The sequence below is a fragment of the Rhipicephalus microplus genome, unplaced genomic scaffold (genome assembly GCF_043290135.1).
Source record: "Rhipicephalus microplus isolate Deutch F79 unplaced genomic scaffold, USDA_Rmic scaffold_28, whole genome shotgun sequence".
Lineage (NCBI taxonomy): Eukaryota > Metazoa > Arthropoda > Arachnida > Ixodida > Ixodidae > Rhipicephalus > Rhipicephalus microplus.
Window position 1 is genome coordinate 114,883 of NW_027464601.1, and position 25,424 is coordinate 140,306.

General features: G+C 42.8%; 1 long non-coding RNA gene across 1 annotated transcript; it reads left to right on the forward strand.

Moving 5' to 3' along the window:
• Window positions 1-1,839: 1,839 nt before the first annotated feature.
• On the forward strand, window positions 1,840-23,933 carry LOC142786720 (uncharacterized). Its single transcript, XR_012889137.1, has 2 exons — window positions 1,840-1,904; window positions 23,757-23,933. It is a non-coding gene; the product is annotated as an uncharacterized LOC142786720 (long non-coding RNA).
• The last annotated feature ends 1,491 nt before the right edge of the window (window positions 23,934-25,424 follow it).

The following is a 25,424-nucleotide window of genomic DNA, read 5'->3' on the forward strand; positions in this document are numbered from 1 at the left end:
ATCATTCGTAAGTGCTCACCATGTTGGGAAAGTATGCTTTGTGAGGAAGACCTCCGTCTTCCCAACGCAGGTCACATAAGAATATGGTTAAGCCGTAGAGACCGGACCCTTAGAGACGGAACTTTCATTGTAAATGTCGAGGCAGTGGTTGATGAACAGGGACAGTCCTTGTTTTGTACATTTTACAGTACACAGAGGTGTAGAAAATAACAGCTGTGTGCTTCTCGTAAAGCTAGTGGATGAATGCAACATCAAAGTATCCGTCACTGGAGAAGTGAAAACGTTCTCGCGGTGACCGGTAAGTACCTCAGGTAAGACGTGACTTTCGGAGCACGTCGGAAACAGGACTAGTTATAAAAAATAGGTGATACGAAAAAAGGCTGGACCAGACAATGCCAGCAGACCCAATAAGTACGTACAAGCCATGATTGTTAAGTAAATAAAAGTACTCGCAACATTTGCATGCGTTGTCACCTTATGTTCTATTCAGGCCCATAAAGGCCTCTGGTAATGTCGTAGCCTAAACCTGTTACTCGTCTTGGAATCGCGGACAAGAAACTTTTGTGTTATCACATTAGCGTTGTAGCTTCCACCATTCGTCGATGTAGGCAGCGTGATCTTGAAAGTACAACACAAAATGTGTATACAAGAAAGAAAATCATAGTTGGCTAAATTGTTAGAAACCAGAAGTTATCCGATTTGCAGAATGCTGCCAAGAAGACCATTCTTCTAGCTTTACATGGATAAAAACGCGGGCTTAAAATTGTTTTTGAAAATTCTGCAAGAAATTTGAAATTACCAGGCCAAGTGTCGCACATTTGAGTAGATTTTCGAAGCACGAGGCTGAGAAAATTTGCTAACGCATTTTCGCACTTTTACAAGTCAAGCAAATTATTTTTTCCGGGAAGGATTTCAAATAATTTTTTCGATAGCTTTCGTCTTATCTACAGGGCTTAAAGATATTCTTTTATCTTGAAACATAGAGCCGTCATTATTTTTTATTGATATCAATGTCAAAGCTCCATGTTGGACGAATTATTATCCACGATTTGTATCATATTTTTGTTTAACACAAATACGCAGCGTGAGATGTGTTTTTCATTCATTGACAGTTTAATTACCGATTACCTAATGAAATTTTTGGAGCTCTTGTTACTACTATTATCACATAAAATCGTTCGTGTCATTTCTTAAACAGGTGTAGAAGAAATATAATGCGTTATTAGTGTTTCTGAGAGGTTGACATTTAAGTCATATATAATTTATTTACATTTTCATTCTCTAATATACTCATCCTTCTAAATAGCATTGTGTTCAATGACTGTGGCATATCATTCGATTAATCTGTCTGTTGATTTTTTTCAGGCGAGCTTCAATATGATTGCTTTCCTTGGCCAATCACTGTGTATAAAAGCGCATGTGACTTGTTAAACGCACTGTTTAACCGTTGCCTTTGAGTAAACCTTTGTCACTATTTCGTGTAGAGATATCATTCCTTTACCTTATAGTGATTTAGTTGTTTTGGGTTATATAACACGCTGGCGTCGAAATATGGAAGAATCTTGATTTCGAGAAAAGGCAGCCCAAGCAGCGAGCATGACTACCGTCCTAAGGTTGTGATGCTGCCCCGGTTAAGTCCCAGAGAATTCTTCACAGTTCAATCTTTCCGTGCGTGAAATTTTCATATCCAATAAATTCGGTACTTTATAAATCAGACTTTAAGCCCATATTGTTGTCTCTATTCATCATTCATCAAGTATAGTTTGACGTCATACAACGTTTTCATTGAATTATATTTCCTACGCATTTCCCCACAAATTTTGGATGTGTGCTTTTCACAGGGGATAACATTATGAGAGGTTGCCAAGAAATCAGTCTCGTTGTGCTTATAGGCACTGTCATAGGTAGGAAGTTTCGTGAATGTTATTTCCACCCTTTGTGGGTTTGAAGATCATTTTGTATCGCGTAAGTTTAGGAATGACAAATGTTATCTTTAATAAGAATTGTAAAGCCACCTGCTTAAGGTTACTTCTAGAAAATTCAATTTCAGGAAACCTACACGAATTTCACCCGAAAAAGACCTATCACGAAAAAGAGTGGCGCGAAATATAATAAATTTTTAGCGTTGTGCCATCTCATTTGGTCATATTTTACGCACCAAAAACAAAGTAGGATAATGAGAATCAGCAGCACCTTACTGATGTGTGTATATCGACGAAGCGAACTTGACACCATTACTATAAAAAGCAAGGCCATAAACTAGCATACATGTCTGTGCTAGCACTAAATGTTTTTGAATATAATAAGTAAAAAAAATAACAGATGTTAAGTACTGTTGGTATCGATGATATGTGAAGCACCAATTAGAGAAGTTGATATGTAACTTTAAGGTCAGCATAATGCTAAGAGGTGGACGTAAAGTATTCCGGACATGACTTCCATGCCACGATCATTATGATTGAATGTGTGATTCTCCTTCGTAGTCTATTCACGTCATGTGATACAAAATTAAGTGTCACATGACGAGAAATGTTGATTGATTGATATGTGGGGTTTAATTTCCCAAAACCATCATATGATTATGAGAGACGCCGTAGTGAAGGACTCCGGAAATTTTGACCACCTGGGGTTCTTTAACGTGCACCGAAATCTGAGCACACAGGCCTACAACATTTCCGCCTCCATCAGAAATGCAGCCGCCGCAGCCGGGATTCGAACCCGCGACCTGCGGGTCAGCAGCCGAGTACCATAGCCACTAGACCACCACGGCGGGGCGTGACGAGAAATGTAGAGCTAGCGAAACGGCTGTGCGGACGCTATGAGCGTAGCATGTTGTGATAATTTTCATCACATGCACGTCATGACTATCATGTTTGGACGTGTCATTTACCTTCATCGTCCATTCACATAATGCGATACAAAATTTAATATAGGTGGAATGAGCCAAAGAGCCGTCAGCGTGCTTTGAGCGTAGCATGTAGACATGTTTCATATGACATGCATATTTAGATTATTATGTTTGGACGTGTCATTTACCTTCGACGTCGATTCACGTCACGTAATACCAAATTGTGTATATGTGGAGCCAGTGAAACGGCCGTAGGCACGACATGAGCGTAGCATGGAGTCATGTTTTACATGACACGCATGTCATGATTATCATGTTCGGGCGTGTCGTTTACCTTTGCCGTCTATTCACGACAGCTGATAGGAAACTTGTTATAAATGCTGGCAACGAAACGGCTGCTAGCGCGTTATGTGCGTTGCATGTAGTCATCTTTTACATGATGTGCATATCGAGATTACCAACTTTTGGACGTGTAATTCACGTCATCTAATGGAAAACTAATTGGACGTATCATTTTAAGGTGTCATTCACGCCATATATAACCAAAAGTCGTATGTGTGGAGGAGGAGGAGGAGAAGGAGAAATAAATGAGGAAGGACAGAAGCTAGCGAAGTGTCAAGGAGCACGCTAAGAGCGTACCATGTAGTCATGTTTTACATAACACGCACATCTTGATTATATGTTTGGGCCTGTCTTTTAACTTCGTCGTCTATTCACGTCATCTGATACCAAATTTTGTATATGTGAAGCTAGCAAAACGGCTGCGACCTTGATAAGAGTGTAGCTTGTAGTCTTGTTTTACATAACACGCAACTCATGGTTGTCATGTTTGGACGTGTGATTTACATTTTTCATTCATTCCCGTCCCGCAATACAAAATTTTGTGTATTTGAAGCCAGCAAAACGACCACGAGCACACCATGAGCGTGCCGTGTAGCCGTGGCTAGTCATAACATAAAAATCATGACCTGCATGTCATGGTTACCAGGTAGGAGTCTGTGATTTCTGTTTGTAATGCAGTCATGTCATATAATACTACTTTTGCTAAATGTCGTGTGAACGAAACCACTTGCAATGGCAGCAAGATCATGAATTCTAAATCATGACATTCATGACATACATATCATGATTTCCATGTTTTGACTAGACAATTATTGTTCCCATAAGTCATGGTAAGTAATATCAGTATGAACATTGATACCATTATCGAGACGGCCAGGAGAGATAAAAGTCGTAGGCGGCTAGATACGCTCAAAATCGTCGAAGTTGGCTAAGAAATGCTTCGCATTTGAAAGTGGTATTTACCACACATAGCAGTTGGTATAACACAATAATGAAACGTCTCTTTCGAGAGATACTTGAGCACTTATGTGCAATATTTCAGGAACAGAAAAAATTACAAAGTCACGTTAAGAACAACAAGCAGCTCAAAACATGCAAAATCTAAAATCTATATGGGAGCCGACAGATAGAAACACGAAGTGGGATAGTCAGGTTGAACTGTAGAAGTGCCTTGAATGAGCTGGCCGACGTTTCGATAGAAGAACCTGCCTGCGTCAAAGGCACCTTGTCATTTTTTTCGTGTTAGTTTCAAGAGGGTTAATAGTGACGTCATCTTCTGGTGGTGGCGCGTGTCCCTGCTGGCATATGCCGTCTCGAAAGAGAAAAACTATAAAGCGGAGGAACGCAGTCGTCGTTTATTTTAAGTAAAAATATTCATTGAAGATGAAGTAGAACAGAGAAAAAAGGAAGAAAGAAAGAAAAAAAAGGAGAGAAAAGATTAAGAAAAACAAGCAAACTTATAGGGGTGGTCTGCAAAGCAGTGTCCGCCTTAGACACGAAAAATTGAAAGAGCTTGAAAGTTCGAAGCCGGCAGACGGTTACCGCGTCCGGCCACCACAAAAGGTTGCCGACGATAGCGGTTTACGCCTGTTCTCGAAACACTATGAGTGGTACTCATAACAAGAAACGTGGTTACAAAAAAGTAGGGGTGCGGAGAGAAGCAGATGGCGTACTTTTATATGCCAAGATGCCGAATGTAAGTGATGCCGGATGGGTTCGAAAGATCACGTTTTTATTGGGGACCGTCATTGGCGAAATGATCCTTTGGATATCCTCGTTGGTGGGCCGCTCAGCGAAATTGCCTAAAGAATATATTGGCATGTTGGCTGAAAAAAAGGGTAATTGAGAATGCAACGGAAATGAGCAACGACGAAAGATAAACAGAGAGAAAAAAAAAGAAAAAACGGAATAGATGAGGCGGGGTGGGGATAGGTGGGACGTTAAGGCTAATAAACGGGAAAAAAGGGGGATAATTGAGTTGACGCAGAGAACTTTCTGTGTTGGCAATGACTTAAACGATGCGCCGAAGAAGTGGTTTTACAAGCGAGAAAAGAAAGGAGTGGCTGAAAAGTTCTAGAAATTAAAAACTTCATAGTTGTATATAGACACAAGCATGTCTATATTTAAAATAAAAAAATTCAAAGAGAATAACAATGGTACGATATGTAGACATAAGGGATTTCGTGTAATACCAATTATGTGTATTTGACGGCTGAACGCATTTTTTCTTTGTGAATATTACTGCAATTTCGCCATGAATTTCAGCGACACGAAATTGCCACACCCTACATTGATTCCCATTGGATATAGCGACAGAGTGACTGAAATCCGTGTATCAAATACGATTCCTGCATTTAGAATCTCAAGTGATCGGAAATTAGTTAGTATATAGAACGTAAAGCTCAGCATGATCGACATTGTGGTCTTGTGGATTGCCGTGAGCGGCTACGACGTTTGGTAAACTGTGCTTTTTGTCTGCACGGTGGCCATTGAGTCTTACGTGAATAGGCTGCCCAGTTTCGCCTATATATTGTTTTTGACAAGTGCCACACTCGAGAAAGTATAGTAGGTCGGTACATGTACAGGTGAAGCTCCAAATCACCTTGTGAAAGTAAAAAGATGCTGTGCTTCTACGTTCGTTGCCAGCTGTATATGTTTGCAGGTTGAGCATCTCGGCCAGCCACAGGGGCCACACGTTGTCCTAGTCTTTGCTTTAAGTTTTGAGTGAACAGGCATATCCTTGTAGTTAGCATGGCATCTGTAGGCGACCTAAGGCGGTTTGGGAAAGATTTTTTTCAAGTTACTGGTTGGTTGTTAGAATTGGATAATATTTTGTGAGGATGTTGTTTATCTTCAGGAAAGCAATAGAAAAACTTTGTAGGGAGAAGAGGCGTAGTTGCTGTTGGTGCGCTTTTAGAGCACGGTTGTAAGCCTCACTGCGGTACAGTTCCAGTGCGTCCGTATAGTCTTTGTAAAGGAATGTGCAAGGTTGGTTTTTTTGTCTTAGTGATCATTTTAGGGCGGTAAGTCTGTTTACGTAATCTTCGTTTTTATGCATATGTGGCGTAACCTTCTTGCCTAACTCTTGAAAATGCCCTATTTGCAGTATCTCGTGGGGTAGCTTGTATATTCTTAGTATTGTTGCTTGTCAAATGTTTTTTTTACAGAGTTGACTTTAATACACCATTCTCAGGATAGATGGTCGTGTCTAGAAAGTTGATGCGCATAGTCGAGATATCGGAGGTGAACTTTATTGTTGTATGGAATGAGTTCAGCAATGAAGTGAATTTATCTAGGTTTTGCGCCCATGTCCCCATAATATAAATATGTCAGGTAAGTACCGAAGGTACTTGTGAGCTTTCTTCCCACAATAAGACAGGAATTCGGTTTCTAGAATTCCCATGAATATATTCGCTAGGTGGGAGCAAACAAGGTACTCATGCTTGTTTCTTTTGTTTGAAGGTTGTTGTTTTGCGCGTATTTGAAGTAGTGATTTAAAAGCACTGATTCTAGTAGAGTGAAATATACTTCAATACAATGTTGTGCGTTCTGCCCGAATATCGTTAGCTCAACTGCAGAAAAGCCCTCGGGTATAGGGATATTACCCAATTTAGTTCATGGGAAGCTAGCGAAATGGCCGCAAGTGCATCATGAGCATGGCATGTAGTCATGCAGTTACACGACCCGCTCGCTAATCACGATTATCATGTTTGCACTAGTCACATACTTCCGTCATCCATTCACGTCCCGTAGTACCAATTTTGGTATATGCAAAGCTAGCGAAACGGCCCTTAGCACATGAGTGTGGCATGTAGTCATGCTGTTACATGGCACGCACGTCTTGATTGATATGACACATGTTGTTACATGACACGCATATCACGCATGACATGACACGGACGCCACTTGTGTTCGCCAGGCAGTCATGTCATATCATACCAGTTTTTCAACATATCGAATGAATTAAACTGCCGCAAGAGCATCAAGTCTATGACTTGTAAATCATGACATTTATGACGTACATATCATGATTTTGAAGTTATGACTAGTCAGCTATGTTCGTAATACAGTCTTGCTATATCATACTAAGTTTCGTAGTGATACCAAAGTCTAAGCAGCCAGGAGAGCTATAAGTCGCAGGTGGCTAGATAGATAGATAGACAGAGAGATAGATAGATAGATATATATATAGAAAGATATATAGATAAATAGATAGATTGATAGATAGATAGATAGATAGATAGGTAGATACGCTCAAAGTCGCTAAACTTTGTCAAGAAAAGCTTCGCATTTAGAACTTATCTTTATAGCTGCGAGGTGGAAGCACAGCCTATTCGCTAAGTAGGCGTACATATGATTACGAACTGACATAGCTGTCGAGCTAATATAAAAACGAACACGATTCAGTATGCTGCGTAAATATATCTATGTACGATACAAGCGCAAGGGCGTACGCTTACTATATTGCCTGTTTTCTTACTAATATATTGATCCTTGCGTGCTGTACACGTTCATATTACACCACGCGCGACCATCATACATTTTTTTTTCAGCGGCGCTAAGTATGTGCCCTCTTGCCACCAGCCTGAAAGTCATGTTCAGGCCGCGTACAGAAGAGATCTAAGATGCCGCTCAATGAACCACCGGAACATTTATGTTGAGTTTGCCTGTTAAGCAGACCCGAAACGAAAGCTGAAATCAGTCTTGAAATAAAGCATTGAGCCTGAATATTTTTTGTTGTTTTACATTTCTTTAGGTATTTTAAATATGTATTGTATTTATTTGCTTATAGTTTATTTATTTATATTTTTTGTTATAAGAATTGTTGCAATAAGAGTCACAAGGAACTGACCTGAAACGGCGAAAGCGGTTAGATGGCAACCAGCAAACTATTGAAGCAGCAACGTACACTATATAATGGGTATTCAGTCAGATGTTCCTGTATGCGAGCGTAAAGTATGACACTCTGTCAAGAAAACTGCTCAATATGTTCGCAAGCATTTAATAAACTCACCTATTTATTACTTTCAAATGATATACCTACGTGTGGCAGCCCACTGCTATTGAAAATAGTAAAGTTTTCTGTTAATAGCTAGAAGACTTTGGTAGTGTTTTTGATTATTTAAATACTCAGCCAACTATGACAACAGATGCTTCTCAGATGCAGTGTTTATATGCAGTTATCATGACAATATTATACTAAATTTATACAAACAATAAATGCCTTCATTATACCGGAATAATATTATGGTACGTGTTTGCCTATGCAATTGGGAATAAAATGAAACAAGATAATGGCGTTCAAAACAAGAATTGCTTTTCTTACTGCAAGGCTGCGACCCGTTATGAGTGTTTTACGAAACTGGGAAAATGCTAGAGTACGAGTGGGCAAATATTCGAACATTTCAAATAACATACCGAGTAACCTCTTTTTCCTGTCGGTACTTGAATGAAACTGTACATATTTGAAAGAAAGAATATTTTGCGAATAAGTAGTGACGAGAAACGCCCCAGAGAATCAGACGTCGGACCAACGAGAAGTCGTGTTTTTTTCCCATAAATCAAGAGGTGCATGCAACTAATGTACATAACGACAATCCACGCTGTACTGAATACATTTTGACGCGCTTTTGCTTGAACCGCCAGTGTTTTAAATAACGGAGTCTCATTATGCCCCTATTTTCTCCCGGATAATTAGAAAATGTTTAGTCAAAAATATTGCATAAGATATCTGCTACAAAATTATAAAAATATGCAGATCGAACGTACTGTGAGAATTGATGATATGCAAAGCACGAATGAGAAAGGTTTATATGTCACTTTAACATCAGCGCAATCCTATTCCAAAACCAGTGCCACTGGCCCAACGCCATACCTGATTACTGGACAAGTGTGGCGGTGACACTGGGGCAGTGCCACGTTGCCCGAGGCACGCTGGCTCTGCACACTGGGACAACCATTATCGGCCGAAATCTGGCTTTTAGTTTTTTTTTAATTCTTGATCATGCGCACATCGTAATTAAGGCTGAAACACGGGCGCAGTGAAAAAAGAAAACAATAAAAAAGTGAGACGACAATAAAAGACGAGAATGTATGTATTTTTTCATTTTAAAAGAAATTCGCGTATTCAATATTTTGATTAGACCGTTTACATACGCAGTGCTTCGTCTCTTCGTGCTCGCACTAAACAGGTGATTGTTAGGTTAATTTTTGCGGGTTGCGTTGCATCACATTCATCTGCCACGTTTTGCCGCAAAGCTTGTTAGCGTAGCTGCAGATGTGTCACGACAATCATAGCGACTCGCTATGCGGCTTGTAATACCTATTTCGAAAACAGCGTTCATGTGTACTGCTCACTGAAAACTGTAGGTTTTGTCCCTGTATAGTTTGGAAGTACTTAGTGTCCTACTCGTTTACGTTACGCATACGACATCCGCAGCACTTAACTCTAATCGAAACGATTCCTAGGCTTAGGGCCGTACTTCTTCTGCGAGACTCAGTGAAGATTGTAGATATTGAGTTAGAAAGAGCCTAGTAATCGTTAGAGTGTAGTTTAGATCAAAACTGACCCATGAATGTTCGTATTTTGACCTTCTGTATCGCAAAAACCAGTGGCACTGGCCCAGCGCCAAACCTGATTACTGGACCAGTGTTCAGTGTTGATTGATTGATATGTGGGGTTTAACATCCCAAAACCACTATATGATTATGAGAGACGCCGCAGTGGAGGGCTCCGGAAATTTCTACCACCTGGAGTTCTTTAACGTGCACCCAAATCTGAGCACACGGGCCTACACCATTTCCGCCTCCATCGGAAACTCAGCCGCCGCAGCCGGGTGTCACAGAACGAGCGCTAAAATTGGGCGCGCCGCCAAATTCTTGCGATAACGGGCGGGACAAACACCGCAAGGTCAAAAAAAAAGAAAACAAACATCCAAGGCTCCCCGGGCGCGCACTCTCCCCTCGGAAGCGTGGCTTCGCCGATGAACCCCCTCACCCCACAGCGGCGGCCGAGCAAGCACTCGATTTTTCCAGAAGGAACGGGGCGTGTATGCCGGGTTGACTCATCTGTCGGGGACGGCCCCCGTACAGTCTCGCGCCTCTCCCCAGCCTTCGCTGCGTATCACGCCGACAAAATGACGAGAACTTTCTAGAATGTGGCGCGGAAGGTATTTAATCGAGCGGCCGAGACGAGAGAGCAGGAGAAGACGGATGTTAACGCCAGAGTGCGAAGGGATTCCGCCGTGTAGTCGGCGAAGGTTTCGTCCGTAGGGACGAAACAGGAGATGAAGAGGATTTCCACCTGAGGGGTGAAGGCCCGAGCTACAGGTAAGAGAGTGTGTTTACCACTATCGAGCGAAGACGCGTGGCGACAGCTGCGTGTGTGAGGCCGACGTGTTCGGGCGAAGAAGTTTGAACCTTGGAGAGTGGCCAATCGAAGACGCGAGATTTCCTGGAAGAGAAACTTCAAGGGCGCGGAACGGCAACAATGCTGGACTTTGAGTGAGTGATTCTCGGAAGAGTATCATCCAGACTTTTGTTCCAAGAACTTTGGACTGAATAGGTTTTCTATGTCTTTAGTCTTTAAGTGTCTTGGTTGTTCAATGCATGCGACTGCATTGTAGTGCGTATTGTTGTCTGTGTCCGTTGTTTCAAGTGTGGCTGATTGTTCTGTGTAGTACGTTGTTTGATTGGTGACATATTGTATGCAACTATTGTGGAGTGTGCATTTTTGTGTATTGTTTTCGATCTGCCATTATTGAGAATACAATTTGTTCTTTTATAAACTCTCGGCTCTGACTTGTTCTTTGGGCCACATTCGGCGTCCGCTGGCGCGCCAAAAAGGACCACTTCTAAATTGTCCACGCTTTCGTGGTGCGATTCGGGGGGGCCGATACTTCGGCCCTTAGAATTAGCCCGGCGATCGCCTCCCTAATTAACGGGACCTGTGTGTGACAATTAATCTGGCGTCCGCGACAGGACCTTTTGGTGCACAGTGTGTCCAAAGTAGCGAGAAAGAGCCACGAGTTGTTGATAGTGCTATCGGAACAATTTTGTGTGTTGTTCAGTGTTCTCGTTAACGAGTGCAGGGGAGTGTTCTGATAGACTGATTTAGGCAGATACTTTTTGCACGCGGCAAGGTTTTATTTACGAGTTGCGAGACACAATGGATCTCGAAAAGTTAGTCGCTCTTGGTGAGAAGATGGGGCTTTCTGGCGCCGAACTACGGAAGTGGGTAAGCCACAAGGAGAAAGAGGCGGTGGAGAGAGAAAGGCTGGCCGCTGAAAGGGCGAAAGAAGAAAGAGAGGCAAAGGAGCGACAGCTGAGAGAAGAAAGAGAGCAGCAATTGAAGTTGGAGCTGGAGAGAGAAAAGCTGGCCGCTGAGAGGGCGAGAGAAGAAAGAGAGGCGAAGGAGCGACAGCTGAAAGAAGAAAGAGAGGAAAAGGAACTGCAGCCGCAGCACGAGATGGAACTCGAGCGGCTCCGGTTGCAACAGCGAAGTGAAACTCCCGTCCAACCTAGAGTTGAAAGTAGCGAACGGGAAGATCATGGCTTCCGCTTGAACCCAAGCAAGCTGCTCGTGGCGTTTGATGAAAGGAAGGACGACCTTGACGCGTACCTTCACCAATTCGAGACGATTGCGAAGAGCCAAAATTGGCCGGAACATCAATGGGCAACTGCTTTGAGTACTTGCTTGAGTGGTGAAGCGCTCAGTGTGTACGGTAGGCTGACGCCGACCGATGCAGCCAACTTTGCAAAGGTGAGAGCTGCTTTGCTGAAGCGATTTAGATTTACCGTGGAAGGATTCCGGGACAGATTTAGGACAAGAAAGCCAGCTGATGGTGAGACGGCTACGCAGTATGCCGCCCGACTTTGTCATTATTTCGACAGATGGATTGAACTTTCAGGGACAGCGCAGGAGTACGATCAGCTTAGAGAGCTCCTAATTAGAGAACAATTTCTTACTAGTTGCCACCCAAGCCTGTCACTGCACTTGAAAGAGAGGAAGGCTGACTCACTTGAAGGAATGCTTGAATTGGCTGATCAATTCTTGGAAGCGCAAGGTGGAACAAATTTGGCCAAGGTCAAGAAGGATTCTCCCGATGATTCGAAGAAATTGGCTCCCGAAGAAAAGAAGCGTGCACCAGAGAGCATTCCGCGATGTTTTCTGTGCAACCGAGTGGGTCATCGCGCGAAAAACTGTCGAACGATCTTTTCGAGCCCTACGGCCGTAAAATGTTTTAAGTGTGGTCAGACTGGGCACAAAGCCGACGCATGTCGAAACGGAGCGTGTCAAACTCACCAGGTATCCTGTGTGCAAGTGGCACCGAAATCTGATAATAATGCCGTCACCGATGGATTCGTAGAGTTGAAGAATGGGGAGAAAATTCCTATTGTGGGTGCTGTAATGTCAAAACAGCCAACCGGTGTTACGAAAAGAATGCCAACGCTGCCTGGAAAAGTTGCGGGCAAAAAGATTACTGTGTTAGGAGATACCGGCAGCTCCACTGTTATCGTGCGGAGAAATTTGGTAGGGGAAAGCGAGTTAACCGGCAAAACGAAACCGATTTGCTTAATTGACCGTACAGTTCGGATGCTTCCCGAAGCAGAGATTGAGGTCGAAAGCCCATACTTCAGCGGGAAGGTTACGGCTCTATGTATGACGACCCCCCTTTACGACCTTGTCATCGGAAACATCGACGGGGCGCGAGGACCGAATGATCCGGAATGTTTGGGAGAACACCTTAAGATAGAGCCCTCGCCAACCCAGTGACCACGAGATACAGTGAAGGAGCAACCCGTGACGGATCCCACTCGAGCCCAAGGTGAAGCCGCGGTGCAAGGGACTATGAATGATAAGATGATCGTGTTGAACGAGTTCACGGGCCGGGCAACTGGACTTACGTCGGCACGACCTCAACCGACCGACAGTGCAAAGGAGACGGTGTTGGCCAGCCGGCCAAATGTAGAGACATGAACAAGCTGGTAAATAAACAGACAGGACCCGTCTAACGTCATGACCCGTTAGCAGGGTCGGAAGTGACAACGATGGCCGAGACGCTGCCTCAGATACCGTCATTGGAAAAGGCTCGCCGAAAAAGAACAAGGAAAACCAAGAAAAGATCGAGCGAGCACCGCAAGAAAGGACGCAAGCGCAGCTCGAAATACACAGGATAGGTGCTGAGGTCGAATCAAAATGTGTTTGGCAGTGCTGAGTGCCATATGTTGTGTTAATGTTGTGTTATCCTGTGTCACAAGTGTCGAAGTGTTTGTGCTGTGATGTGATGTATAGTGTTGTATGATTGTTGTAATGAGAGAACTTTGTACGTTTGTATTGTTTGGAATGAGTGATGAAGTGTTGTAGTCGTGTACCTGTGGCTATATTTAATGTGTTGTGGAATTGAACTACATTGTAAGATTGTGTTGAGCGATCTATTGCGAATGTGAAGTGTCATGAGCGAGGGTTTGTGTTACAGTGTTTCAGAGTGTGTGGTGACTGTTCGCGCTCCTCGTTTGTGTGGTTTTGAATATTATGAGATAATATTTTTAAAGTGGGGGGCAGTGTCACAGAACGAGCGCTAAAAATGGGCGCGCCGCCAAATTCTTGCGATAACGGGCGGGAGAAACGCCGCGAGGTCAAAAGAAAAAAATTACGGCATATTCACGGGGTGAATGATGATGAATGGGCGAAGCTCCGGAGGGATTCATCGGTAAACTGTGACTCTTCCGTGTAATTCGCCCAGTCGATCATCATGTAAAGACGTGAGAAACGCTGTGTGTGTATATACACAAATCAACTTTTATTTGTTCTTAGACGATGGATGGCTTGCGATGTCCCTTGCCTCGCGCGCTCGCACATCGGGATTCTGTCTGCGAGCGCGCGCTGCTGCCGCCTTGCGCTCTCTCCGCTGTGCAGCCTTATCCATCCAGCGACTCCGAGAGCGCGCCAACAGCGAAAGGATTTTATTACAACGCTCCCCCTAGCGTACGTCACCGCACTAAATCGAACGATTGCCTTCAACCAATGACACGCGCCATATGTGAACATTCCTATTTTATAAGATCTCGCGTCTTTCATCAACTACAAGTACCGCTTTCTAGTTTATAACATATTGCATCTTTTCATCATCAGCTACAAGTACCACCATCTAGTAAACACTACAAGAACTAAACGAGAGGTGGCTACATACAGGAGACGGTACCACCATCTAGTGAACACTGCACGAACTAAACTAGAGGTGGCTACATACAGGGGACGGTACCGCCATCTAGTGAACACTGCAAGAACTAAACTAGAGGTGGCTACATACAGGCTACAGGGGACGCACAGCCCACGCCCTAAGGAGCTTCGCCCCTAAAAAAAAGAAAACAAACATCCAAGGCTCCCCGGGCGCGCGCTCTCCCCTCGGAAGCGTGGCTTGCCGGTGAACCCCCTCACCCCACAGCGGCGGCCGAGCAAGCACTCGATTTTTCCAGAAGGAACGGGGCGTGTATGCCGGGTTGACTCATCTGTCGGGGACGGCCCCCGTACAGTCTCGCGCCTCTCCCCAGCCTTCGCTGCGTATCGCGCCGACGAAATGACGAGAACTTTCTAGAATGTGGCGCGGAAGGTATTTAATCGAGCGGCCGAGACGACAGAGCAGGAGAAGACGGAAGTTAACGCCAGAGTGCGAAGGGATTCCGCCGTGTAGTCGGCGAAGGTTTCGTCCGTAGGGACGAAACAGGAGATGAAGAGGATTTCCACCTGAGGGGTGAAGGCCCGAGCTACAGGCAAGAGAGTGTGTTTACCGCTATCGAGCGAAGACGCGTGGCGACAGCTGCGTGTGTGAAGCCGACGTGTTCGGGCGAAGAAGTTTGAAGCTTGGAGAGTGGCCAATCGAAGACGCGAGATTTCCTGGAAGAGAAACTTCGAGGGCGCGGAACGGCAACAACGCTGCACTTTGAGTGAGTGATTCTCGGATGAGTATCATCCAGACTTTTGTTCCAAGAATTTAGGACTGAATAGGTTTTCTATCTCTTTAGTCTTTAGGTGTCTTGGTTGTTCAATGCATGCGACTGCATTGTAGTGCGTATTGTTGTCTGTGTCCGTTGTTTCAAGTGTGGCTGATTGTTCTGTGTAGTACGTTGTTTGATTGGTGACATATTGTATGCAACTATTGTGGAGTGTGCATTTTTGTGTATTGTTTTCGATCTGCCATTATTGAGAATACAATTTGTTCTTTTATCAACTCTCGGCTCAGACTTGTTCTTTGGGCCACAGCCGGCGTCCGCTGGCGCGCCAAAAAGGACCACTTCTAAATTGTCCACGCTTTCGTGGTGCGGTTCGGGGGGCCGATACTTCGGTCCTTAGATTTAGCCCGGCGATCGCCTCCCTAATTAACGGGACCTGTTTGACACCGGGATTCAAACCCACGACCTGCGGGTCAGCAGCCGAGTACCTTAACCACTAGACCAGTGTCCAGTGTGGCGCTGACACTGGGAAACGCTTTTAGATATGGTAAGTTGGCAAAGCGCTTGGCTTTCCGGCGGTGCGGAGCAGCGTACTGCAATCGCCGACCAGACGGTGGCGCTGCGGTAGTGTTTGATCGGTATTGCTGCGTGGTCTGCTATTGCTGGAAAGGCGCCGGTAGGAGTCTACCGCATCGTTTGGAAGCACAAGCGTAACTTCGCTCGCATTTACTCTCGCTTAAGCAAAAAGTGCTTTTTCGTTGTATCTCAACGTTATAACAAAAAACAACATCACACACAAGAGAAAGAGAGAGAGAGAGAAGCAAGGATTGCACAGCGCCCTTACCTTCCTTCATTCTGCGTCCCGTTGTAACCAGCGCTTGTTCTTCGCCAATGCGCGTACAAATCGTTCCATGATCCCACAATGCCCAATCATATTCTAACTTTACTAGAACACGCATTATACGGACAAAATATGATGCAAAGCCTTGAAAATCAACAACAAGCAAGGAATCAAGAAAAAAAATGGCAGCATATCCACGGAGTGAATGATGGAGAGTGGGGCGAAGCATTCGTCTGTCCATTTGTCCCTGCTTCCGTCCGTCCATGCGTCTGTCTGTTTGACCTTCCATGCGTCCATCCGCCTGGTCTGTGCGTGCGTCTGTTCCTGAGTCCGTCCCTGCGTTCGTCCATGCATCCGCCCCTATGTCCGTTGATGCGTCCATCTATGCATCTGTCTGTGTGTCCGTTCTTCCATCTATTCAACACTCCAAATACCACCATCTCGCATCTTTTCATCATATATCCCCATATAGAAGCACCGCCATCCAGTGGACAATCCAAGTACTAAACGTGAGGTGGCACGTGCACACTTTCTTGCGGCTTGCGCTTCGGGTATACTTCCCACCTTTAACCACCTCGAGTTCATGGTATTTACTGGTTCAGTGTTTTCATGGCACTGCGGCCCAACGCTCACTAAAGCTTTCTAAAACCAAGGAGGTTACGCACAGTGAGTGTTACGCAGCAACCTTTTCCTGTCAGATAGTGCTCAATGTACATGCAAATGGCTGCCAATGAGAAATGAGAGAAAGAGAATTCGGCTTTTACTTTCTTACTGCTTGCGCTTTATATCTACTTCCCACCGTTAACCACCTCGTGTTCATGGTATATACTAGTTCATTGTATTCATGGCAAGGCGGCCCTACGCTCGCTAAATCTTTCAAAAACCAAGGAGGTTTCGCCCAGCGAGTATAATGTAGAAACCTTTTCCTGTCAGAAAGTGCTCAATGGAAATGCCAATGGCTGCTAATGGGGATCACAGCGTTCGTGTTAACTAAAAGCCGAATGCTCTTGTCTATCATACCCCATCAGCAGCCATTGGCATGTACATTGAGCACTGTCTTTTATTGTTCAACAACGCAAAGAAGAAATCTCTCATTGGCACCACCTTGGAGGTCAAATCGTTATAATTTTTACACACTACAATGGCTACGGGGGACGAACTGGTGCCGCTACAAGGAGCTTTGAGTCAAGTTGCCCTTTAAGTAAGTCAAATCAAGACTGGTAAAACGCGGCGTCGCCAACTTTTACATTCTTGATGCTCTGTAGGGCAGTTTGGTAATTTTGTTCAATTATTGTCGCAAGCTGGGTTTTCAGCTTATTTTAAAAGTATGCGTCAGACACCTTGGCAAACGAAGACTATTTGCAAGGCTATGCAGCTGTACTGAAACACGCAGCGCGATAAACTAGAGTAGTAAATACCAAAGTTGAGAAACAAAGACATTCCTTGAGTTTTTTTCTCCGTTTTTCTTGCACCTTACACGTGTAAACATTTCTTGCATGCGCTGTGCCAGAAGGCCGACTTTTTTTCTTGGTTATTTTAGACTGTTCGAAAAATCTTTAGCGGCCAACACAAAGAGTAACGTTATTCTGGAACTGACACAGTCTCCCTGGATAAGACTGTAACCTTCGAGATCGCGCATATAAAATCTGACGCATGTGCCGCTTTTAAATGATTAAATACCAAGACTACAGCGAGGAACATTGGATCCTTTGTTAGGGATCGCCCAAAGATCAGCCACCGGCACAAGTCTTGGTTTATCAGATACCCCCACCTCATCAGCCACGCAAATCTACGGGACAGCTGCTTTGATCAAAAAATGAAATAAGTGTCTCTCAAAGAAATTCCTTTTTTCAGAACCAGACGTAACGAAAAAATACGCTGTAATACCAAGAGAAGTATAAGAGATGTTCTCGGAGGTAATAGTAATGTAATGGGCGTATAAAAAGGTGGAGGGAGAGATCACGTGCCACTGCCAGTATCGGAAGCTGCAACTTTCGAGCAACACGTCCTATTCGGTGCTACTGAGCTATGGTGGCGGCCAGCCCTGTGTACTTCTCTTGGCATTATCGTCTGTTTCTCCTCATCACCATTGGTCTAACAAAGAAAACTAGCAGGTAAATTCACAGCTTGCAGAAGTCATAGCGTGGGTCCCTTTCTGGCAGACTTGATGCCTAGAGGTGGCATGCAGAAGTATCTTTGAACTCGAGCTATATGACATCGAACTTGCGTAAATACAGTGTTCTAGACTTGCCATAATGGCAGCGGATGACGCTACCAGACGGGTTCAGGTTTATATGCCAATATATATCCTTTAAAGTGGACGGGGCTTGATCGCCATTGTGCCTGAGTAGTATAGCTTTGGATTAATTAATGGAAGGTCGAACATTCTTATCACGTCGTTTGCAAGTAGCCATTTTGTCCATTTTTCATTCTTGACATTCCTATATTTACTTCTAATAACTTATTCTATACTTTACTTACAATGTTTGTCGGTTAGTTCTGATATATTATCTTACAAAGATAGCGCGCCCTTGAATTTCCAGTTTTTTTAGTGGTTGACTTAAGTACATTGACTGCTTGCTAAAAACAGATGTCAGCAACTTACCACAGTTTTCAGGGAGGCACGTGCTCACGGTGCATGCAGTTTTGTGCAAAGTACCCCGGTAACAGTCATTGTGAGTTTTCGCTACGTTGAGGCATAATCAGTGGGTGTCATCATTTTCATAAAACGTTGTTGCAACAGGGCGAAAATAAACATTGGTATGAAATTTGAAAAAACTGCTCAAGTTGAAGATATAGAATGATGTAATCTGGGTAGTGAAACAGTCTAACAAAACTTGTGTTCGCTTTGGACAAATAGAAAAGATTCATTCGTTGCATTAGCGCAGCAGCGACCTGACAAAAAGAAAGATAACAAAATACTTGAATATACAAAAATCCGGAAAGACAATAAGTCACTCTAAAAATAGAAGATTGAAATAGACGCCCTAAACGCGAGAGCCATTATTTTTTATTGACGAAGACTTTATGAAATACACATGATGATAAGGTATTTTATTCTTGAACCAAGTATCACAAAAGATTCAAGACAACAGCTTTTTTGTAGCTCAACTAAGCCTGGTAATCAAACTCTCAAATTTTAATATATAAAAGGAGAGATCCGGAGCCATGCAGCGATTCATCAGTATTGTGGACCAGCTGCTATAAAAACCCTTTATCTGACATGTACCTGCCAGGCAGAATGTATGATCCAGGTAATAGTGCTGCATGGTTGTGTCATAAGCTTGCAGTTACAACCACGGGGAGCGTTGCCTCTTTCGAGCGCGTCATTCCTATAATAAAAACTACATGAGACCTGAATTAAATATAATAATGAGGTTCGAAGTACAATAGTGAGAACTAAAGCTTATTGTATTTTGCTATGTATGTCTGTATACAATTTAACGATCTAACTAGAGAACATTCAAAAGGCAGGTCAATTTAAACGCCTGAAATGTGCTCCTATAATCTTGTAAGAGCACAACATGCGTTTAATATTATTGTAAACTGCTGAATGTTTCCAAACTAAGTAATAGCGTCGCATTGAGTCATCAGAAGTATCTTCATCTAAATGCCGTACGAAGTACTCCTCCCGAGTAAAACTTCTCATGCATTTTAGCAAACACATTTCACCATTCCTCAAATATCACAGCCTTTCCGCAACGTACTTGACAATGAAAACTTAAGATACTGGTTGAACAAAGTGAAACAAAGCGACGCGAATGATCAGTCAGCTTTTCATTAAATATTTGCCAACCACATTAACTTTATCTGTAGCGTACCTGTGCATACACGTGATAGAGAGAACAATTAGGTGAGACAAAGATTTATAGAGCACAAGTTGTTTAGGTCGGTTTATTGGAATGCCTGAAAAGAAATATTACATAGTTGTTCTATGTACGTGACTGGTCGTTTTATAGAAAACATGGAATACAATAAAATAAGAGTAATCAAGAAGTTTGTGATTAGGGGCATGTTTTTTAGACTGGAAACATTTTTGTTTTGGGGAGAGGCAAAAATGGCTCGCTGCAAGAACATGGTGGTTTGATAGAATGCCACGCGAGCTTCTGTCGTCAATTATGTCATAATATGATCTCGCACCGTGACGTTTAAATGGCGACAACGGTCACAGAAATCAGTCACGAAATGATGACGTGATCAGATGGGGTATCGTGTTGACGTTGCCCCATGGGATAGTTTAGTGGTTTCAGTCTAGCCGATTCCAGAGTTCATTCATGGTCACGTTAAGAATGACAAGCAGCTCAAAACTTGCAAAATCCAAAATCTATATTGAAGCCGACAGATGCAGACACGTAGTGGGATAGTCAGGTTGAACTGTAGAAGTGCCTTGGACGAGCTGGCCGAAGGTTCAATAGAAGAACCTATCTTCGTCAAAGGCACCTTGTCATCTTTGGCCTTTTAGTTTTAAGAAGGTTAAGAGTGACGTCATCTTCTGTTGGTGGCGCGGGTCCCTGATGGCTATAGCCGGCTGGAAAGAGAAAAAATATAGATCAGAAGAATGCAGTCGTATTTATATTCAAGTTAAAATATTCTTGGAGGATGAGGTAGGACAGAGAAAAAACGGAGAAAAAAAGAAAAACAGAGAAAAAAGAGGCAGAAAAACACGCAAACTAGGAGGGGTGTGCTGCAAAGCAGTGTCCGCTATAAACACGAAAAATATAAAGAGCTTGAAAGTTCGAAGCCGGCAGACGGTTACCGCGTCCGGCCACTACAATAGGTTGCCGACGGTAGTGGTATACGCCTGTTCCCGAAACACTATGAGTGCTACTCATAACAAGAAACGTGGTTACAAAGAAAGGAGGGGGGGGGGGTAGGCGGCGTACTTTTATATGCCAAGATGCCAGAAGAAAGTGATGCCGGATGGGGTCATAAGATCACGTTTTTGTTGGGGACAGTCATTGGCGAAAATATCTTTTGAATATCCTCATCGGTGGCCCGCTCAGCGAAATCGCCTAAACAATTTATCGGCCTGTTGGCTGAAAAAAGGGGTAATTGAGAATGATACGGAAATGAGCAACGACAAAAGACACACAAAGAGAAAAAGAAAAGAAAAACGAAATGAATGAGGCAAGGTGGGGATAGGTGGGACGTTAAGGCTAAGAAACGGGGAAAAAAGTGGGGGCGGGGTGAAGGTGACGCAGAGAACTCTCCGTGTTGGCAATGACTAACGATGCGCGGCAGGAGTGGTTTTAAAAGCGAGAAAATAAAGCAGTGGCTGCAAGTTCTAGAAATAAAAAACTTCGTAGTTGTATATAGACAAAAGCATGCCTATATTTGAAATAAAATCTCAAAGAGAATAACAATGGTACAATATGTACACTATGAGGGATTTCATGTAATACCAATTATGTCTATTTGATGGCTGAGTGTATATGTCTTTGTAAATATTGCTCCAATTGTGCTATGGCCTTAGCAACTCCAAATTGCCGCACGCTGCATTGATTCCTGACGGGTGTAGCGACTGAGCGACTGAAAATTCTGTATCAAATATGATTCCGTGCATTTAGTTTTCCGAGGTGATCGTAATTTTGTTATTAAAACGTAGAGTTATGCTTCGTCGACATTGTGGTCCTGTGTATTGAAGTGAGCGGCTACGACTTTTTGGTAAACTGTGCTTTGTGTCTGCACGGTGGCCATTCAGTCTTACATGAATTGGCTGCCCAGTTTCGCGTATATATTATTTCCGCCAAGTGCCACACTCGAGACAGTATAGTAGGTTGGTACAAGTACAGGTGAAGCTCGATGTCACCTTTTGGATGTAATCAAATGTTATGCTTCTACGTTGGTTGCCAGCTGTATATGTTTGCAGGTTGAGCTTCTCGGCCAGCCACAGGGGCCAGACGTTGTCCTAGTCATTGCTTTAAGTTTTGTGTGAACAAGCGTATCTTTGCAGATAGCGTCGCGTCTGTAGACGACCTAAGGCGGTTTGGGAAAAATTTTTAAAGTTTCTGGTTGGTTGTTGAAATGGGATAATATTATGTGAGGATGTTTATCTTCAGGAAAGTATTAAAAGACTTTGTAGTAAGAAAAGGCGTAGTTGCTGTTGGTGTGCTTTAAGAGCACGGTTGTAGTGCTTCATTGCGGTACAGTTCCAGTGCGTCCGTATAGTCTTTGTAAAGGAATGTGCCAGGTTGGTTTCTATCTCTTAGTGATCGTTTTAGAGTGGTAAGTCTTTTTACGTAATCTTTGTTTTTTATGCATATGCGGCGTAACCTTCTTACCTGACTCTTGAAAATGCCCTTTTTACAGTATCTCTGGTGGTAGCTTGTATCTTCTTAGTATTGTTGCTTGTGAAATGTTTTTTTTTCAGTGTTGACTATAGTACACCATTTTCAAGATAAATGGTGGTGTCTAGAAAGTTGAGGCGCTTAGTCGAGGCATCGGAGGTGAACTTTATTGTTGTATGAAATGAGTTCAGCAATGAAGTGAATTTATCTAGGTTTCGCGCCCATGTCCCCATAATATACATATGTCAGCTAAGTCGCGAAGGTACGTGTCAGGTTTCCTCTTACAGTGAGACAGGACTTTGGTTTCTAGAATTCCCATAAATATATTCACTGGGTTGGAGCAAATGAGGTACCCATGCTTTTTCTTTTATTGGAAGGTTGTATATTTTATTGAACTTCAAGTATTGATGTGAAGCACTAATTTTATTAGTGTTAAATATACTTCAGTATAATGTTGTGCGTTCTGTCTGAATATTGTTAGCTCAACTGCAGCGAAGCCCTCGGGGATAGGAAAATTACTGAATTTAATTCATGGGAAGGTAGCGGAACGGCCGCTAGCGCATCATGAGCATGGCATGTAGTCATGTAATTACATGACGCGCATCTCATGATTATCATGTTTGCACCAGTCACATACTTTTGCCATCCATTCATGTCCCGTAATACCAATTTCGGTATATGCAAAGCTAGCGAAACGGCCGTGAGCACATCAAGAGTGTGGCATGTAGTCATGCTGTTACATGGCACGCATGTCATGATTGATAGGACACATGTTGTTACATGATACGCATATCACGCATGACATGAAACGCATATTGCGAGTGTTCGCCATGCAGTCATGTCATGCCATACCAGTTTTGCAACATATCAAGTGAATAAAACCACCACAAAAGCATCAAGACTATGACTTGTAAATCATGACATTTATGACATACATGTTATGATTTTTAAATTAGGACTAGTCAGTTATGTTTGCAATACAGTGATGTTATATCACACCAGGTTTCGTATTGTTACCAAAATCTAAACGGTCAGGAGCGCTATAAGTCGCAGGCGGCTATATAAATAGATAGATAAATAGATAGATAGATAGATAGATAGATAGATAAATAGATAGATAGATAGATAAATAGATAGATAGATAGATAGATAGATAGATAGATAGATAGATAGATACGCTCAATGTCACTAAAGTTGGCCAAGAAATGCTTCACATTTAGAAATTATCTTTATAACAGTGAGGTGGAGACACAGCCTTTTCGCTAAGTAGGCGTACATATGACTACGATCTGAAATAGCTGTCGAGCTAATTTAGAAACGAACATCATAAAGTACGCTGCGTAAATATATACATGTACGATACAAGCGCAAGAGCGCTCGCTTATGATATTGCCTGTTTTCTTACTAATACATAGATAATTGCGTGCTGTAAACGATCGCATAACACCACGCATGACCATCATGCCTTTGTTGTTGTTTTTTTCAGCGGCGCTAAGTATGTGCCCTCTTGCAACCAGCCTGGAAGTCATGTTCAGGCCGCGCACAGAAGAGATTGAAGATGCAGCTCAATGAACCACCAAAACATTTATGTTGAGTTTGCCTGTTCAGGAGAACCTAAATGAAAGCTGAAATGAGCCTTGAAATAAAGCATTGAGCCTGAATATTTCTTGTTGTTTTACATTTATTTAGGTATTTTATTAATGTAATGTATTTATTTGCTTATATTTTATTTATTTATATTACTCGTTATAAGAACTGTTGCAATAGGAGTCATACGGAACTGACCTAAAACGGCGACAGCGGTTAGATGGCATCCGGCAAACTTTTGAAACTGCAACGTACACAATATAATGGGTATTCAGTCATATGTTCCTGTACACGAGCGTGAAATATGACACTGTGTCAAGAAAACTGCACAATGTGTTCGCAAGTATTTATTAAACTCACCTATTTATTAATTTCGAAAGGTATACCTACCCGTGGCAGCCCAGTGCTAATAAAGATAGTACAGTTTTCTGTTAATAACTAGAAGAGTTTGGTAGAGCCTTCGGCTAAATAAATACTCAGCCAACTGTGACACCAGATGCTTCTTAGATGCAGTATTTATATGCAGTAATCATGAAAATATTATGCTAAATCTATAAAAACAATAAATGCCTTCATTATATTGGAATATTATTGTGCTACGTGTTTGTGCATGCAAACCCGAATAAAATGAAACAACATATTGGCGTTCAAAACAAGAATGGCTTTTCTTACTGCAAGGCTGCCACCCGGTATATGAGTGTTTCACTAAAGTGGGAGAATGCTAGTACGAGTGAGTGAATATTCGTAAATTTCAAATAACATATCGAGTAATCTTTTTTTCCTGTTGGTACTTGAATGAAACTGAATGAATGAATGTACTTGAATGAAGTAGTGACGAGAAATGCATCAGACGAGACGTTGGACCAACGAGAAGTCGCGTTTTTTTTTCATTAGTCGGGAGGTGCATGCAAGTAATGTACATAACGAGTATCCATGCTGTACTGAATGCATTTTGACGCGGTTTTGCTTGACCCGTCAGGGTTTCAGAAAAAGGGAGTCTCATTATACCCTTTTTTTCTCCAGCAAATTATTACAATGTTTAGTCACAAACATTGCATAAGATATCTGCTACAAATTTATAAAATTAGGCAGATCTCACGTTTTGTGAGAATTGGTAATATGCAAAGCACGAATGAGCAAGGTGTATATGTCATTTTAACATCCGCACAGTCCTATCGCAAAACCCATGGCACTGGTCCAGCGCCATACCTGATTACTGGACAGGTGTGGCGCTGAAACTGGGACAGTGCCACGTTGCACTAGCCACGCTAGCACTGCACACTGGGACTGCCTTTATCGGCAGAAATCTGGCTTTTAGTTTGTTTTTTTAAATTCTTGATCATGCGCACGTCGTAATTAAGGCTGAAACACGGGCGCAATGAAAAAAGAAAACAATAAAAAAGTGAGTGAGCCAGAGTCGAACCTACTACCTCAACACATCACACATTTTGAGCTTGGCACACTGCCGACTACTGTACACTTTGAAAGACGAGTAATAACGTATTTTTTCATCTTAAAAAAATTCACGTATCCAATATTCTGAATATACCGTTTACATACGCAGCGC